We start from the raw sequence: 17,836 nt of genomic DNA, 5'->3' as shown, positions 1-17,836 counted from the left end.
ATGGCTGCCGTCTGGCATCCCGGTAGCTCCGAAGCGTCGCAGGCAGCAACAGGGCCTTGTATGTGATATTGTAATACCCTATGCCGGTCGCGTGGCTCTGCTCGATCGTGCGTAGCGAACGTTTAGGCATCGTCTCGGAGGAATTCTTCTCTCTACTATTCCTTTTTCAGAATTAACCTGGCCTCGAGGAAATTTCACGGTGCAGATATTATTATCATACCCTCGGTAAAACTCGGTAAAACAAAATCCCCCGGGGGCGACTGATGCATGAGTGCGTCGCCTTCGGGTCCGACAAGATTCCACGACTGTGATCCCCTTCGACTGGTCACCATGCCCCATGGCCGCCGTCCATGTAACCCAAGACGAGGTCGCGGTCGACCAGAAATTTCCAGCCAGTCGGCTGTGCTCGGCGTACAACCGAATAAAGGGAAATTCAAATCGACCCACGACGTGCATGCGGAGCATTTCTATAACCCGCGGTCCAGATCCCAGATGTGAAAGCTTTCGTCGAGCATCATGTATCGCGGCCGCTGCAGAGAGAAGGTCTGATTCTGTTCAGAGCTCGAGTCTCTCCGAGTGCTAGATTATTCGACCTGCACTTCCGGAGATGACGCTGGTTTCTGATCCCCCAGCTAAATGCTGCCTCCGACGAAACGACCTGCACTTCCGGAAATGACGCTGGTCTCTGATCCCCCGGCTAAATGCCGGATCCAACCAAAGTCTGAAGGGATTTTGCGCTATCTTTCGAATGAAATCTAGTGTGTTATATATATATTCTCGTTCCGTTTGTGCAAGCCTTGATCAGATCGTGTGCCCACAATCAATCTGAATTTTTTTCGTCGCAGCAATTTGCCCTCAAACTTTGTACAGCCGTGTCAAAGATGGGATTACTTTAATGGAATTGCATACATAGCGAGAAGAAACAAAGTCCAGAAATGTGTATCGGAAGCAAGACCAGTTTTGGTACATTGATTTTTCAAGCAACTGTACCACTTCTGTGCCAAATTTGCGAAAATCGTTTCTTCATCGTAAAAACTGCAAAAATAGCTATCCTATTTGCCGATGCTATTGCTAGTCTAGAGAATAAATCAAAGCCACGTATAACTGGAGCGAGTTCATCATCATTAGAAGAAGAAGAAGAAGAAGAAGAAAAAGAAAAAAATTCAAGTTAAGATATTCTAGGTGCTCCAAATTGCAGCGAGCCGTACTTTAGAGGTCAAGAAATTCATCGTCTAGTTGTCTGGCTGGAGTGGAAAGTACGTATCATGATCTGAAACGGCCGACAGACGAAATACACACTCGTGCGCCCCGTGCAATTATATACTCGTTTACATTTTTGCCGGCAACGAAGAAGTTGATGAAAAAAGCGAATTCCTGCCTCGTTCGAGAATCAAACAGAAATCGTAGCGCGTTTTAATTAAGGTTAAAGATAATCTGAGAGCCTGCAGCTCGTGGAGTGTATACGCCGTAATTTCGAGCCAGACCTGCATGCCATAAAGTACGTTCCAAGGTCTGGATTCCTTCGGGAGTACTATACGAAACCTTCGTGACTGTTTCTCCCCCAGTTTCTATTCTCGCTTTTCCGATTAACGCGCACGTCGCGCGGCCTAAATCAATCAACGCCTGTCTCGTGTGCGCACCTAGAGCATCAGATACACGGCTAGACAGTGCTCGGTGGAAACGTAAGAATGCCGAAAAAACGATATTTCTTATACCTAAATCTATCGTCGTTTACAATCCGTCAACGAGCTGCCGCGCGATACGGTCGCTGCACGAACAACCGCGCCTTTCATCCGCGATATTACGTTTCACCGTGTGGAATAAGCCCCGAATAATAAATCCCCCACCACGAAATAACTCATCAGCACATTTAGGCGATAAAAATGTTAATATACACGAGTTTCCGTGCAGCCAGGCCGTAGTCTCGGTCCAAGCTGGGGGACCGGTATGAGTTAACTTTAACGAACGGAGGGGGGGAAACACAAATCCCGCCAAGTTATTATAATTCTCTGAAGAAACTTAATTTTGTGAAATAATGAAGAAATTCAATGGCATAAATCAACGTCCAGGCCGACTAATGAAACCCTCTGAGCTTCATCGACCACCATCGATCGAATGCTTACTAAAGCAGTGACGAGACTATTAATTACAATCAACTGCATTTTCCGTTATTCCTATAGTTTTTTATTCTACCATCAGATCATATGTTCCAACTACGACACAACGAATATTACGATGAATCTTATAGTTTGAACGGTGTTTTTCAACGCATAAACATCACAGATTCGAGAGATCTTGCGTTCGCTGACGTCTTATATTCCCGACTTCAAATACGGGAGGATTTGCCCAATTATTCCTTTCGAGGTGAACGAGCAAAATGGTCCGCAGACCGTTGCCATGAAAGCATCGTCTGGACGAAAAGCTCTGGACGGACGCAGCCAGGCCCGGATTGTACCTGGAGTGGTGCGTCGGCAGCATGCGTGTAGGCAGGGGTGATCCGCCTTTAGAGGCTCAACAAGCTGGCGAGCTCGCTGGCTGTTCTCGGTGGTCGGGTCGAGTTCAACGGTCCTGGGCCTGAGGCCTAAATTTAGGTACCGCCTGAGGGCGAGGTGTGTAAACGCGCACAGGCCGCGGGCTGCCGACCGTGAGCACCTACGGAATGTTTTGACTCAGTGCCAGCCAGACGTTGGTAGCTGCACGAATCGGAGGAGCTGAGAGAGAGGAGAGAGAGAGGAGAGAGAGAGGCGAGCTTCACTCTCCCGAGTTACCTCACCTCTCCAACGTTCCACTTTCAACTTGTTGGTATATGCAGTACAGTGCATGGGTATGCGTAGGTACACGACCCTCTGCATATCGCACTCTCGCGTTATCGCCCGGTCGACTTGTAACCCGAGAAACGCGTTCAAGTAGTGCGGGAGCAACGTGCCTCAGTTCGCCGCAACCGTCACCCACCTCGGAAGACATCTACGACGATTCGATCGCCGCTATACCCGTACTTACGAAAATTTATACCCTACTTATGCCACTCGTCGTTGCACAGATATGACGGAATTGCTATTCGCGAGACAGGATAAATGTAGTAGGTATACAAGCCGTGATTATCGTGAAACTCAAAGCCAGGAGTGAACGAGTAGATTTATGATGAAATACTCCAGTTACCGCCGCTCGCGCTCTCGTCATGCTTGTTCTCGTTCAACCTGGATCGGTGAACTAATGTTGATCGGTAACAGCAGGGATACCACTGAATTTGACCAGTGAAACGTCACCGTGGTCAAATCGTTCGGAACATCGTCACCCGACCTTTCGAAATGACAATGTCCACATCACGGTTCGATTTCTCTTTTTTATCTTCTTCGTGCGACTTACTATCGTTCAACGATTGTTTCGTGATTGTTCGTATTGAATATTTCCACTGAACAGACATCAATCTTTTTCTGAGAACGAGACAATGGCCATTGGTGTAATATGTTTTTCCACGAAAGATACTGATTGAACCCCTGCCGAAAGGGCTGATCCTGGGAAGCATGCCAACATGCAAAATTTAAACCTGATACGTTTAGCGAAACCGCAGACGCAATACGAATCAAAGTGGCTGCGCACATGATACGGCCTCGAAGACGATCGAGCCATCAAAGTGGTATAACAAGACAAGGTATCCATCCGCATTATCAAAACGAGAGCGGGTTCGTTGCGGGGAGTGTTGCGTTTTTGATTACCTGTCAGAGATAGTATGGACTGTATCCCCTTTGTTTGCCCGAATGCATACGTACATGTATACATATATGTATACCGTATATCGTCGTAGCGTCGAGACGGTTCTCCGTAGGTACAATGGATGCTCGTTAGCACCATAATATCCGAGGCCAAAATGAAAACAGAATTATCTTAAGCCCGTCGCAGTTCTCTCCGAGTGCAGCGTCGAGCGGTAACGCGGACCAACATCTCCAGAGATGCTGCATCTCTTATACCTACTCATGTGTGTATATGTGCCACGTGGGCTTGTGTTCGTTCGGTAGGCGACAGCCGGTCGCCCAGACGGATTCCTCGAGCGACGAAGAGATGCCGAGGCGAGCTGGAAGGGACGGAAGGACTGCACGGCGCAAACAGCACTGTGCCAACAACTCCGTCAGGATTGCGGGTGAAAAAATCCAGTCCCTGGATTATTTTAGCGCTGGTAGCTGGTTTCGAAGCCTTTGGTACCGGGCATAAAGACCGCAGGACTCCGTGTGGCCGCTCGACGAAGAGAAGAGAGGACCTCCGACCGCCTCCGAAGGTCTTAAATCAAACCCATGGAAATCGTCAGACAGGAAACGCGGTTCTTGCATGACAATTCGGATCCTCCACTATCTTCCTCTGCATGTGCACATCGCGTCTTTCCCATCCCACTCTGCCCCCCCCCTTCCCCCCCCCCCCCCCCCCTCATCCTTACTCAGAACCATAGCACGTGTGCGGAAGGAGAATTCGATCGAGTTACGATGGCGCTGTGTAGGTATATGGACTACTGCTTGGTTTGTAGGTGCGGCCAGCTTCGCGGATGCTATTTTCAAATGAAAACCTTTTTTCAATCCTCTATACGAAAGAAGAGACATCGATGCGTGCGCGGGACAGCCTTTTGTTCGCTCCACGTACATTATACCTGCCATGTCGAGTTCGGATACTTCTTCGTTCGGTGCCGATCCGAGTGCTCCAGACCCGGTTTATCCCGGATTTGATGCATCGAAGCGTCGTGCTTCGCTTCCACTTCTTTGTTGCTCACGGTAATCCTCCACAAGCCCCGCTGCCAAAGTTCCGAGACGTAACAATCTGGCTTTTTCGCGTAGAAGCACCGCGGGGAGACTATCGTTTTGACGGGGTTCACTTCCGTTCGATGTCACGTCGCCTTTTCGCCGAGAGACGCTAAGTCAACGAATGACAACTTCTGCCTTCATTTAAAAAGCTTCAAAGCACAATCGAAAACCAATCTGCCTATGCTAAGTCTCAAAAGCACAGGCGGTAACATAACCGAACACTAAGCTGTTGCCAATTTTGAAGTTAATTTCGACTGTACTGAACACAAATAATATCGTCAGTACGTCTTGTTTATATTTGGAAAAGAGAACTGTAGGGAACTGCACACGATGCCCTTTTCGTCCCTGTAAAAGTAAGCCAGAGGAATTTCGGGCTCGAGTAAACCGACGAATTTCTGTGTGACGAGATTATTACACCCGCTACGCGAATAGTGCAAATCAACACCGCCTATCTCTGCCAGAGTCAACATAAACTGAGTGTACACACCACGTATATACATATAGGCCTGTGCTACAGGTAGACGGTGTCAGTGTACAGTATCGGATCAACAACGTTGAACCAGAGTTCTCGATTAACACCGTTCAATAACTACGTCCGGTGTAACCATGCCAATGGAAGTGGAACTCCGATGGATGTTGTACTCAGGCTTGCTGATCGAATGAGTGACTCTCGTCTTATTGTTAGACAAGCATCCGTATCGAAGTCTCAAGCATCTTTGGACAACGAATTGAAAGCTCACAAATTACGATAGTCGTGATTATTCCAGAATCTGAAATTCCAACGAATCGGTCTTCTACATGCTCATCAAAAAAGATTCTACCAACTAAACGAACGCGGGTATTCTCTTCTGATTCCGACTCACGTCAAGATGGCCGATAGACATCGACACTTGTACACAACCGCTCCTTGGTACCAATGGATTCTTGACTCTACCGCGTATCGAATATTAATGATTACTCGATAATGCCGTGCAAGTTTTTCTCCGCACGCTCACTTGTTGTGATGAACGCGACGGTTGTTCGGTGGATGAAAAATTAACGTACAACCAGTTATTGTACGTCGAACTTTCGTACGAGACCTCGTCACCTCTTTCACAATTGAGCCACGCATATTACACGGCTAGGCTGTGACATTTGGCCTGACGATACTGGAAGACGGTTTGAAGAAAGCGCGAAGGCAGTGTAGGCCCAAAGTAACGGCAAACGAAGTATAGAGTCCCGCTCTTGGGGCCCAGACAATGGCAGCGTCGGGGCCGGTTCTTGACACGCAGGCAGCCGCCTGGAGCCGAGCAATCGCGACGTTGCCAGTTCCTCGCCTGCAACCACAGGTAGCCGGTTCACGAGGCCAGGTATGCCGAGAGGGAAGGGAAAGGAAGGAGCGATCGGCGGTCGCCGCGACGTTGCCGAATCCTCGACTGGCCCGAGACCCGGGACCGTTCGTGGACCCAAACGAACATCTGCTAGCCCTCGGGCTGAGCGAGCCGATCCGCGATCCTCCAATCGCTTTAATGCATCGCGTGACTCGGAGGAATGGTTCCTGGATGGAATTGGTATGGGTCTCTCTGAGTGTTTCCTAAGTCGTGGCACGGAAGATCGAATCGAGAGGAGCTTTTTCGTCGGCTGACGAGGAGGAGAAGAGAGGGGATCCAACGAGTGACAGGAAGCTTGAGGCGCGGTAGGACCGACGAGCAACGGACAACGCGATACGTTAAACTTCCTAGCTCGACACTGCAGGAAATGGAAAAATATACCTTCTGCCGTCCCTCCTCTTGCCGGATGGTGACGGCCCATTGACAGCCGACACGCGTTTCCTCACCCGGGGACCTAAATGGACCCAGAAGCTTTAAGGCTGAAATCATAATCTCGTGCTCATATGGTCGATGTGGGTGCGGTAGGACCTTTCTCCGTATCCTTGCATCCTTCGAGACAGAGAGAGAGAGAGAGAGAGAGAGAGTATTCTTCCGGTCTTATTTTATTTCCGAAATTTCACTGTACAGTCCAGGAAAACTAGAATTAGCTGGCAAAACATCGACTGGGATAGTTTCAAACACTCAAATCTTCGTCTGTTGACAAATTCAGCTCGGAAACGTCGCATCATAGCAAACTTGTCTGCAGAAACCTACATCCAATGAAACCAAAAATTTGTATTTCGAACACCTAGTTTTCACTTCATTGTTTTCCAGTCTTGACATTTTCTTCTATCACCTGAACATTGTGAAAGTATTGATATATCCTCAGTGATGATTATGCTCTGATTATAGAAGAAATATCAATTCGCATAAAGGTAGTTTGCCTAATCGCTAAGGTCCTTAGGAATGGAAAATTTGTAAAACCGGTGAAGAGGGGTGGTCATTAATTTTTCGAATTGATTCAACGAATTACTTGACTCACAGATGAGTTTTATGGTAATTTCGAAAACTGCGTATCCATGAATCTCCGGAATATCCCTGAAGCTGATGGTGAGTTGTTATAAAACGACGACGTTGAGTGAAGTTACTCTTCGCGAGGCAGCTGAAGCCGTGAGGAGATATTTCTACCTCAGAAAGACGTACACATCTCGTGCTAATGGATGATACGCGCGAGAGGGAGAATCGGAAGACAAGAAGAAGTAGTGGGTATAGAAGAAGAAGAAGAGGAAGAAGAAGAGAAAAAACGAGGAGGAGGCCGTCCGGGGGTGGACAAGAGAAAGGAAGAAAAGAGGTATGGAAGAAGCTGTGAAACTCTCGAGCCGCTGTCTCAGTCGTCGTCCAACATCGGTGTGGAAGTACAAAAACGAGTTTTGGCTTTTTCTAGAGACGGAATTCGAGGCTCGTTCCTTGGCCCGTTAAAGCCCGTCCCGGGCGCCATTTTGGGTGTAATTTAGGCCTTAGAAGATTATGGTTCCTTAAGCCCTTCGGCAGACGGCTGGCGCCTTCGAAAATAATGGGGTCCACAGAACGATCCAGCCACCGCGCTGTGAGGTAGCGAGCATTTGTTTTCTAAATTGATCAATTTTACGATCTGAAGAACGCGCCGCGTCTCTCCTCTATTGCCAAAAATTACCGGCGGCGGCCCCGAGTCGCACCTGACGAATGTTACACTGCGAAATTGAAGCGTCCAAACGAACCCCGCATTCTCCCTGGATCGAAAAAAGTAATTGAAACGTCCGCAGATGATCGAGCATGCGTCAACGTCCCGGAAAAAGGATGTTCCGTAATTTTAAAACTCCGCTTGGTCAAGTGTACACCTGGAATTTTAATTACTTTATTACCGACCACCGAGTGTACACATGAGCACTGTGCACATAACACTGGCGCTATAATTAAACAGGGTGAAAAAATTTTTGCGGTTTGAAATCGAGCCTCGATTCAACCCCTAATCGAGTAAATTAAACGTCAACAGCCCCCGAAAACGAGGACACCCGAGCAGAGAATTCCAGAGCCGATTATTAGGGTGACTGCATTGCATCGAGATTCACCGCGTGCAAAAAACTTCCCCATCACTTTACGTTTGACCTGAAATTAGCGAGATTCTTTGCAACAAAGAGGAAACAAACGAGTCCGTTATTTGGGACTGAAATCCGCTGACGCGGGTGTTTCGCATTCGGAATTACCGCTCCTTATCCTGTTTCAGTATTTCTGGCTCGTGCTAGCCTCTGGGCAGTTATCAGCTGGCGTGCAGCATTCGTGTTGCAATAAGCGCGCGTCGGAGCGTTCAAACAAAGAGGAAAAGGTTCGGGAAAAAAAAAGAAAACGACAAACAAAGGGGAAAAGGGACGGTGCGGGAAAAAAACTGATGAAAATATTGAAAGGGTTAAAAACACACGCGTGCACATTTGCCCCGTCTCGTGTCTTCCTGTATAGGTACGTACCTACGAATAATAGGTATACATAGGTGTGCATATATATATATATATACACGTTCGCATGGCGCGCAACTGATACGGTTGACGAAACGTAAAAGCCAATTTAGTAAATGAACTTGCGGACGGGTTAAATGTCGCGTGCCGCTTTCTAAAACAACAACTTTGCCAAATGATTCGGGATTATTACACGTTCGGCCGATTATACGTGTAAACATGCCCTGAAACTTAGACGAAATCGTATGCTGGATAACGATCTTTAGTAGTTGAGTTCTTTATTGTTACGGGTGTGACGAAAAACCCCACGCCACGTGACGTCGACTAGTCGTTATGTCGCGGATGTCACCCACGAACGTTTGCATAATATAAAAATTAAACGTCGGCTTAGAAAGTATAATTCGAGTCAATCAAGTTGAATTTTACCGAAGCACGTGAGAAAGTACTGAACGAAGTCGTGGATTTGAGCTACAAAAACGCCGTTAACAGTAACATTAACTTTGTAAAAATTGCATACAAGTTAAAAAAAATTCGACGTCGTTAATCGCATAGATTCTCCAATTTCAATAGATTTAGCTATGAGCTATTGGAAATGAAATTGTATTCCCGGCATTGATTACAGATTATTTCGAAAACCTTTTATTAATTCAGACATGAAATATATTTTTTTTCTTCTCCCTTAATCGACCTGCAAACGTAATGAAAAATCGATCCCAGATAATTCGCGGAGTATTTAATTACGTGCGCTCAAAGTGACGTACCTAAAATTAATGAAATCTGATGAAAAAGAAAATTATACAACATTAATGTTTAACCGTGCAAAATTACTTCGTTGTCAACTGTTGTGAAAGACTCGATTAAACCGTAATTTCAAATCGACATCACCTTTCGGATGGTTATTTCATTACCTATATATAACTTGGTGGTAAAAATTTTTCTACGTGACTGTACGCGAGCTCTTATACATGCATTATAAATCGTTGGTTCCTCGAATAACCGCAGAAGTCAAATTCTCAATGTGAATTGAAACGTCCCACGAAGACCAATCCCACGCAATTCCACCCGCGCAACTTCCAACTCCTCGGCATCACCTCCGTCTCTCTTCTCCTCCACCTCCTTCCTTCAGGAAATTCAAAATCCGCGCGGAGCGGAAATGGCAAGCACGTGACCCGATCTCGAACCGTCCATGCAGCGATGAAGAGCTGTTATACCCGGTCATTCCAGCTCGGATTGGTCTCCGCATGCGAGGCGAACGCCTAAAATCTCCACGTTGGTACTTACCTACAAATAACAGGACGACCGGTTTCCGCAGCCACGAACCGTAGTCACGCAATTAATTACGGTCGCCTATGGCGCATCGAAGTGTTAAACTTGCTACCATTCGTCTCTCCTTGCGTTCTATCCACAAAGGATGGCTCCGCTGGTTTCGTTTAGCTAACAAGGAAGGCATTTCATTCCTTTTCTAATATGTTATATTTGAGTAAAAACCAAGCAACACATTTTTTTTAACTACCATTGATCGCTTCAAAGGGATGAAACCACCCTCCAAAGTAAGCAATGTCGAAGGCCGATTTGGCAGTTTATGTTGCTGTTTTTTCTTTTTAATTGCTAAAATCACCTACATTTTTCATTTCTCGTTGTCAGAAAACTTTTCCAATTGAATTGATAGAAAAATATTGTATATGTTGCTGTGGGTGAAACTGCCAAATCGTCCCTTGACATGCCTTACTTTGGAAGGTGGTTTCACCCCTTTAAAGTGTTTAATGGTAGATAAAAAAATACTTGTCACTCAGTTCTTAGTCTACCTGCAGTTTATGACAGAAGAAATCAAACCGGAGAGATCGACCTGGGATACCTTTTTTGTGAGTATAAGAGGCTCAAAATTGTTGGAAGAAAATGGTCGGTGCGGAAATGAAGCTGTGCAGCTACTTTTTCCTGATCGACTCTCTTCGAGCGGTCCGTTCGTCGTGGGTGTTCAATGTTACACCGACTCAGCCGAGACGCAAAAAAGGGCCGCGATTGTTTGGGGAAATCCTTTATCGTCGGAAAATTGATCTGCCGGTGGAGAATCGGGCGCCGTAAATTATACCCCAAGTTCATCAGCCTTCCGTTTTTGCTGTCACCAGCCTCCTTAATAATCCCGAGTCACCGCCACCGTCGTTGTTCCGTTCAAGTTTCTCACAATCAGTCCACCGGATTTAACCAGCTTTTCTTGCCTTTGCCACAACTTCCGGTTTCGACTATAAATATTCAGGTGCAGGTACTTTGATGATATCAAGCCCCATTGATCATTGAAATGAAGTATAATTCGGAAAAAAGACAAGGACTTGCATGGATCGATCCTTGTGCGGTGATTAGCAACTTTTGTGTGCAAGAACTTTTCACTGAAATCCTTACAATTAGATGCAGAGCACGAGAACCTCGAGGAACTACTGTCACCTGAACTTACACACCGATCGTAACAAAAAGCAGTATAAACTAGCCGTGACTGGAAACTAGGAACGAGGATAGGAGATATAGGAAACTAGTAACTTCGTTTACTGTCGGCTGACGGCGGCGCGAGCTCGAGGCTGAAAAGATTTCCAATTTGATGGAAACTTGCCTGGCGGCAGTGAGAAGAATCCAGAGTTGGGTAATTTCTCTATCGAAATACCCCCTAAGCTCTGCATCCAACGCAGTTCCACCGAATCGACCTTCAGCTGCAGCTGCAATCGGGGAATATCGCCGAAATATGAAAAGGGGGTGGGAAATGAAGGGTTTTTCCTACCCCCCGATGACGCATATCGACATTTGGAAACGGTCCAAAAGTGATTGAAACTAGAAAGCCGGGCTCTCGGTCCGAAACACAGACGAAGAGTCGTTCACTCGTTCAACCTGCGAATTCGACAGAATCCGGCTTGGCCCTAAGCTCCAAGTGATGTCGGAAAAAACCGTAGACATGATTTCCTTCTTCGCTTTAAACTAGGCGATTTTTTTCCACCCCGTTCACATTTACATGCGCAAATGCAGCGTGAGTTCTTTTTGAGATTACTTTTCGGATTAATTCGCACGTTTTGACAATCCTAGATTCTACCTGCAGTAACGAATAGAACAGAAGTGTTCGGCGGAGGATTCGAGCAAGAATCATCCGGGATAAAGAAAAAGTCTTCCGGAAGTGTTTCTTACGAAGCTGAAACTATGCACTGCTAAAAATTTCTGTATTTTGTTTCCTACACTGTATCGGAAGTTTTATCCGGATACTGAACAGTGAATTCACCATATATTGACTGTTTATTCAAATTACAAATACAATAAATTTACCACAGAGTTTATTGGATTGAAATTACTTTTTTGTATTCATTTATTTTCTATTTTTTGCTTTTAACTATAGTAAAACAAAACATTTTCCTTAAAAACTGAAGACAAGTACATAGTAATTTACGTCGCTGAACCGAATTTGTAAATTTTCAACCTGATTTCGTGAATTGACAACTCTTTTGTACGTTATATATATAATAATCTCAAACTTGCTCTATTCATTAAAATAAGCCAGTCAAGCCACGAGATAAAAATTAAATCGAACCAGATGAGAAGCTAAAACTACCTTCAGATAATCATGGGCGTAAAATCTAGCCAAATTACTTTATCCGCAACAAGTTCAGTGCATTTGGCTATCAACTTTTCCAGGTAGCATCAGCTTCATGCGTTTCTTCTTGGACAATTAATCTCAGTTGCATCGTTCGTTTAAGCTCTCAAAGTTGTTCGAGGAGGCTAAAACTCTGTTCGACGAGGGTTCCGCAGTTGCGTCAAGAGTGTATAAGATAAGACGTTGAGTGACGCGCATTGAAGTCGATCCGTCCGTCATTCCTCCGGCTCTTCACGAGTGAGCTGAGCTCGGTTCATTATCGCAGCGGCAGTTCATTACCCCGACGGGCCTCTCGACCTCACCGAGACTGCGGTCATCGAGCAAATCGAGGAAAGCAAAGTAGTCGCCCCCCTCCCAATTCTTCCCGGGACCAGCGTCGAAGAAGGTCAGGTCAGCGCGAGGCGACCCGGGTACAGGAAGTTCGACTGCGAGTTACGAGTTGCGCGGCCGATTCAAACGGGGGCAAAAAGCTTTCGCCCGAACTTGGTCTTGGCAAGAATGGTACCCTGGGTGTGTACGTAACTCGTTATATGTATATCGGTATATACATACATACATACATATATACTATGCATAGTGCGGAGAGCAATTCGGACGCTCGTATTCCTATTAAATTAGCATGACAACTGCAGACCAAATTCGATAACCGGCCTCGTTACAGTGTGATTTCAACTACGGTTAGAACTCCAATTATTTAACCCACGGCGATCGCGATGCCCGCATTAATCCCCATTAATCGCATCAAACACCCTCCCGCGGCATATTTCGGACCAGTCCAAAAACACCCGGCACTTCTACCGATCTGTCCACGTCACTGGGAATCGTGATCGGCTGGCTGACCGTTGTCGCCGTATATAACGCCTCGCCCATGCCCCCCATGGCCCCCATGGCCCCCATACCCCCCATGCCTACGCGCTACGTGCACGTATGCTCGTTATCCAAACCTAGAGATTGTTTCGCTCCGCGATATCTGTGGACCGAATGTTAAGGTAAATAAATACGCCCGCACAACTCCCCCCCCCCCCTTTTACGCGTATTATAATGCTCGCCGCTGTGACTCTGTTGCTACATTTCCTGCACAGTAGCGTGACCCACATAAATGTATTGCCTACCTAGACTCCTTCCCTGTCGTTAACAACTCTTGTGATAATGTAATAATACCCTGGTTCTGCAGACAGCGAGTAACCGCGTTTACTAGCCGTGTGTTGCTCGGATAATTGAAGAAGAGGATTAAAAAGGGGTGTGTAAGTGCCATTTCTTTCTTTCAGTTTCCCTTCTTCAATGGCAGTTACGAGCTTTTTTAATTCTCTTCTCCAGTTTTAGATCGTTCATCGCCTTTCGGTCAATAAAGCTTTTTTATCTATTCTTTCGCAAATATTTGTATCTATACATGCTTGTACGATGTTGACGTGAGAAGAAGAAAACTTTTAATTAATGACTTTCCCACATTTTGACGGAGTTTTTGATACAGTATACCTTGTCGCGTGGATTGAAACGTTTCCGAAAAATTTACACATGAATTCAAGCATCGCGGTTGAGGCCTTGAAAGCTGGAATAATATCGTCGAAATTTCAGATACGGAAAAATTTTTATCACCTCAAAGATTTTCCTGTGGTCTCGCCTTGTCGTTTCTCCAAAGATCAGTATGCATGTCTGAAAGTAGGTTTGATTAGAAATACATAGAGTGAGCCATTCCCTGCGGTTCGCATAACAGGAAGCATGGTAATTTGCAACACAGAAAATATTCAAGTCTTATTATCAGAGAAGGTCGAAAGGTGAGTTAAAAATAGAGAATAAAAGTAGGACGAACGGTTGATAAAACACATGAGGTGATTGTTTCAGGTTTTCATTTTTCATTCCGTGAAAGAAGAGGGGAGCGGCGAAGGGTGGGGGGGAGGAAGGAAAAAACGTGTAGAAAATAAAGGAAAAATTTCATTCCTCCCCCCTGAATGCGAAACACTCGCCGTCCACGTTCTCAACGCGCAAACACGACGGAATGTCTTTATTAGCTTTTTCAAGCGCGTTAGCAGAATGTCGCGGATGTGTCGAGAATATTGCGGCATTCGTTCTCCGAGTCACATAACGTTCAGTTACCACTGCTAAAATCCTCCGAGTGGTAACTAACGTCGCGACTATCCGTCAGACAATGGCCTTGTAATAGTTGAAACGCGTCAGCGCGTTACGCACGTTGTTATTATTCGCGAATTGCAAAATTAGTGCTTTTAAAGAGAATGAATATGAACGGAACGGAATTTTTTTGAACTGAAAATTCAACCGCGCTTCCGATATCGCTTAACTTGTGTAAAACCGAGGGCCAAATTGGAGGAGCGGATAATCGCGGTCGCGGGGAGAGGGAATCGATTTAATAAGAATATAACGAGGGCACTGCAGTACCGGAGAGAAAGAAAAAAGAGAGAGAAAAACACAACCCATTTAATGGTACAGCCGTGTAACTGTCACGAGTCTGGCACGCGCGATTTTCGATAGAAGAAAAGGGGAATCTCCGATAATGGATTTATCCGTTACCTGCAGACGCGGTTATCCGTGGAATTGGTCGAGCCACCGATGGCAAGGGTGGGGGTTGATCACCCCCACGTTTGGGACACACGCGGCAAAAGCGACGGATAAACCTGAAAATTGTCAATTTGTTTTTCTGTCAACTGACGGGCGTGCACTCAACTCGCAACGCCGCTTTGTCTCTTATTCCCACCAGAGTGACACCTCATTTTTACACCCTCAAGCTCTCCGAAAACTCGCCTCACTCGCTCTGCAGCGTCAGACGTATCATTCAGACCTGATTCAGCACTGATTTTCTGGAAATCAGGCTCTAAGCGTGCGCATTGATCGATCCTCATCCGTGAGATTAGAGGCTGTAAAAGCGATGTTTTGCCCCGCAACCTACGAGTGGAAAACATATTAACAGAGCTCACGTTGCATGGGGATGATCGCGTATCGGTTTTCAATCAAAACTTAACGCTAACTTTATTTAACAACGTCGTAAATAATCCAGACTGCAAGGAAAACTATACACGTACAGGGTAGAGAGTATTAAAAAAGAAGGATCATCAGCCTGCGGTGTATTGTCAGAATAATTACTCCTCGCGGTCGCGATGAAATTACTTTGAAATTGCATTTGATGCGCGGTGCTGCGTTGTTCTCATGCAGGGTAGGTATAAACGCTCGTCTCTGAAACCCAAGGTAACTTCTTTACGAAATAAACGGTGTTTAAACGTGGCTGATAATGTGTTTGCTGGTTTTAACATAGTTCTGGATCATCGGATCAGCATTTATCCCCGCTCTCTTGTTTCTCGTATCGAATTCCATCTCAAAGCTGCGCACTGATAGCAAACATCGGATCATTACAAGTCTGCAAAATCCATTCGATTCATTATCTCACAAGAATTAAATTAATTCACTGTCAATCTGTACGAGTCAAATTTTTTCATCCTCTTTTTTTTTTTTGGTCAGCCGTGATTACGTGATACGACGAGAACCGACACGGATGCATAATATACAGTAATTTTCGTCGCCTAGAGGTGGTCGGAAAGTTTCTCCGGATGTAATAACCAGAACTTTGTATTCCACCTGAACAAGGAAGTCGTCGACGTGGAAGAACAGCCGCGTTCCCATCGGCACCGGCCCCCAACCATGGGGCAAAATCTGTTGAGCTCGTGTGGAAGTACCTGCACAGCAAGACTGTAAGTGGTACCTGTTTCCATCTCTTCTCGCGTTTTTAATACGCCTACCATCGTCCCATGGAATACATCTCACTACAGTGTGCGTACATGAATATATAAATACGCCGGTACCACTCTCCTATTATTCAAACCAGTCCCAGCTAGACGCGTTTTACCCACACTTTGTACAAGTGTCCATGAAAAGACCGGAAATAGTGACGCCGGAACCGAGGCGGTACCGTGAGCCTGAATTTAAAAAAGGGAAATACTGCAGACTCGCGAGGATTGTCCAACGAAACGAGTTCCATCGCAGCCAGAAACCTTAACCAATATTGGAAATTATTCAAGGACCCGATCTATAACTGAAACAAACTTTTCCCGGAATTCTGAGTTGCTGTATCTACACACAGTCCATAAATGTGTATCATCGTTTTTTAGCCTGAAAAATATGGTTCAGGTTCGCTGTAAATATCGCAACAAATGCTTTTTTCTATCAGATTTTTGTAACGATGGAGAGAGTAAAAGAATATACTTCGTAAAATTCGAATTTGCAGATTGAAATCTGCTACGTTTATAGATTATAAATATAATTGAAATGAGTATTTTTTTTTATCAAAAACTCCGATGTGTGTCCATCTTTTCCTGCAGCTTTGAGTAACATCTGTTCTTCTTCTTCTCCCATGTTCAAGGTGACGCGCAAGTCCGGATAACCGGAACGATAGGCGTAGGCAGAGGCTTAGACTCGTTTTCGAAGCAACGAGGTCAGAGAACTAATTGGCAATTAGTTGGTTCGTTTGACCTAACCTTCACCCTTAGTAGCTCGCCGTAATGGACGGGCAATCCAAAACTTGGCTTCTCTCAGTTTCGGGCCTTTTCTCAGCGGGACGCACGTATTAGGCTAATGATTTACGCAGGAATTGTACGAGTCGATTTTCTCTACCCATCCCGAGACGAATGCCCATCCATTTCTATTATACACAGATAGCGAACCACCCCACATATATTCGCTAATTGCACGCGTTTCGCTATTCGCGGCTTCCTATTCTCCGCCACTGTCCAACCGCGGTATATTTATGCCCCGGTTATGTTGAATTAATTAATTATGACCCAGGAACCGTGTGTGCCTTACGTCGCTTTCGCTTGGCTCAAACGACGTTATTCTAGACCGTCGACCAGGAAGCGAAACCGGAAATTAACAGGTACTTTACACTCTTTGCCCTGCACGTGTTATACCTACACTGATCCGTATCATTGAAGACCCTTGACATCTGCCTGCAGTGCAGTTGAGCTAATTCGAAGGGTTGTTGGGAATTCTTTCATTCTTCACTGAGTCGAAATTTAAGCGTTGAACTTTTGAACGTGGGTTTTTGTGTGATAAATCGTTTTATTTAAATTAATGTAATATGGAAATACCAGAGACGTTTAATATTTGTAGCCACTTAAAAATTCCTGCCTTCTTTGCTGTACTTCGATATGAAAGAAAACGTGAAATATCTGTGAGGATTCTACATCCCTGTACCACGCGAGGGTTCTCAGTGTACAATATATGTTGGCGTAAATTCGTCCCCGTAGAAAAAATCCCCATTTCGTCGTGATAAAATTGTGCCAAATAATTTCGCAACGCGTTTTCTCACGTGTCTGAATATTTGCTCATGTATAATTTTTAACGCCCCATATACAAACGATTGAGAATTTTCGTCACCCCGACAAGTAATCTTCGCATGACACGTTTTTCAGAAAGATAAATAAATCTTCCGGGTTGTAAAGAGCATCCTGTGTGTAAAAATACGCACGGATCGGACGAAATAGAATAAATTTATAAAATTCGAACGACGTAAAACCGTATCTAAATATCTTATGTGCGTTGCGTTCAAATTGAAACGAGGCGCAGGAAGCATGATGTGGCATT

At 45.4% G+C, this 17,836-nt stretch overlaps 1 protein-coding gene across 3 annotated transcripts in view; it reads left to right on the top strand.

Moving 5' to 3' along the window:
• Window positions 1–17,836, top strand: part of LOC124407559 (hemicentin-2-like) — a 222,543-nt gene that overhangs the window by 179,006 nt on the left and 25,701 nt on the right. The window contains exon 1 of one of the 3 annotated variants that reach the window (XM_046883809.1): window positions 10,989–10,993. The exons of the other annotated variants lie outside the window; for them this stretch is intronic. The gene's annotated coding sequence lies outside the window, so the exon portion shown is untranslated. Of the gene's footprint in view, window positions 1–10,988; window positions 10,994–17,836 lie in introns of those variants that run through there. 3 annotated transcript variants of the gene reach the window in all.

This window comes from Diprion similis, chromosome 6 (genome assembly GCF_021155765.1).
Source record: "Diprion similis isolate iyDipSimi1 chromosome 6, iyDipSimi1.1, whole genome shotgun sequence".
In the NCBI taxonomy this organism is placed as follows: domain Eukaryota; kingdom Metazoa; phylum Arthropoda; class Insecta; order Hymenoptera; family Diprionidae; genus Diprion; species Diprion similis.
Note: the sequence above shows the minus strand (reverse complement) of the source record. Positions and strands in the feature narration are given on the sequence as shown.